General features: G+C 52.5%; 1 pseudogene; it reads left to right on the forward strand.

Annotated features, from left to right (window-relative positions):
- The window catches only part of LOC104982899, a 3892-nt pseudogene extending 2059 nt beyond the window's left edge, over nt 1-1833 (forward strand).
- The last annotated feature ends 82 nt before the right edge of the window (nt 1834-1915 follow it).

The following is a 1915-nucleotide window of genomic DNA, read 5'->3' on the forward strand; positions in this document are numbered from 1 at the left end:
CCGACAGGTCCATCACCAACTCCCGGAGTTCACTCAGACTCATGTCCATCGAGTCAGTGATGCCATCCAGCCATCTAATCCTCTGTCGTTCCCTTCTCCTCCTGCCCCCAATCCCTCCCAGCATCAGAGTCTTTTCTGATGAGTCAACTCTTCGAATGAAGTGGCCAAAGTACTGGAGTTTCAGCTTCAGCATCATTCCCTCCAAAGAAATTCCAGGGCTGATCTCCTTCAGAATGGACTGGTGGATCTCCTTGCATGGAGTCTACTACCTTGGCACTCACCCTGACTCCAGAACTTTCCAAGAACTAGGAGCTTGTCCCAAATCTGGGAATCCAGGCTGGTGTCTGGTGTTTGTTCTGCTTCTTTCAAACCCATTATCTCGTCCATTCTCAGCATGGTCATGTGGTACTGCTTCAGTGGCCCATGGAGTGTGAATTTTATGATTTCTTCCTCTTCAGACCCTCCAAAGACACATGTGGCCCATCACCCCATCTCTGACCATGACATCACCCTGAGGTGCTGGGCCCTGGGCTTCTACCCTGAGGAGATCTCACTGACCTGGCAGCGTGACAAGGAGGACCAGACTCAGGATATGGAGTTTGTGGAGACCAGGCCTTCAGGGGATGGAATCTTCCAGAAGTGGGTGGCCCTGGTGGTGCCTTCTGGAGAGGAGCAGAGATACACGTGCTGTGTGCAGCATGAGGGGCTACAGAAACCCCTCACCCTGAGATGGGGTAAGGAGGGGGTCGGAATGGAGCTTCCTCTCAGATAAAGCAGGAGCCCTTCTGGACATGATCAACAAGGTCAGGACTGAAGCCTAAAGTCTGGGCTCCTTCCCTTTCTTCCACAGAACCTCCTCAGCCCTCCGTTCCCATAATGGACATCATTGTTGGACAGTTCTCCTCATGGTCACTGGAGCTGTGGTGACTGGAACTGTGATTTGCAGGAAGAAGCACTCAGGTAGGGAAAGGAGGGTAGGATCTGAGTTTTCTTGTCTCACTGGGCAGTTTTCTGGCCCAGGTGGAAGATTGCCTGCCTCACTACTGGAAAGTACCCTCCACACACATGTGGAATCTGAGCTGATGCTAAGACTGACCCTTTTGTAAAGTACATGTGAAAATGATAGACAAATTTTTCATCTTCATCATTCCAGCTGGGGGCCTGTTTCTCAGCATTTGAAGGTCAGGAGGGAATGTCCCTGCTGAGGACAGACCTCAGGTGGTCCAGTCCCCTCATGTCTCCTTCCTTCATGTTCCTGAGCCTGTCCTGGATTTTTGGTCACAGTTCTGAAAAGTTCTTTGTCATCCAGGACTAGGGAGTTCTAAGATCTCATGACTCAGTCTGTCCCTGGTCTCTCACGTGATACTTTCTTCTCACAGGTGAAGTAGGAAGGGGCTACACTCAGGCTGCAAATAAGTATGGAGGGGGTGATTCCTGAGACCCTTGTGAGGGTGCAGACAGGAGGCCATGCGGGACTCACCCTCCTCAAAGTGCCTTCTCCAGTTTCTCTCCTGTGGGTTCTGACCACGTCCTGGTTTTGTTCTCCAGGCAGTGACGGTGCCCAGGGCTCTGGTGTGCCTCTCACGGTTCTTAAAGGTGAGACCCTGGGGCGTCTAAAGGTGAGACCCTGGAGCATCTAGACTGGGAGAGGGGTTGGGGCAGAGGGGACACACTGGGTGGCAGGGGTCTCTGAGTGGGACATGTGAGCGTGTGGGGGGCTGTGGAGAATGTCAGCCCTTACATGACCGACCTGAACTGCTTCCTGATTCTTTTCTCCCACAGTGTGAGACAGCTGCCTTGTGGGGACTGAGTGATGCTCTGTCCCACTTTGCAACGTCAGATCCCCAGACCCCACTTTACGCAGCTTCGTGTGAATGTGTCTGTGCTCCTATTAGCATAACATGAAGACGTGGGG

The sequence above is a fragment of the Bison bison genome, unplaced genomic scaffold (assembly GCF_000754665.1).
Source record: "Bison bison bison isolate TAMUID 2011002044 unplaced genomic scaffold, Bison_UMD1.0 scf7180017860847, whole genome shotgun sequence".
In the NCBI taxonomy this organism is placed as follows: Eukaryota; Metazoa; Chordata; class Mammalia; order Artiodactyla; family Bovidae; genus Bison; species Bison bison.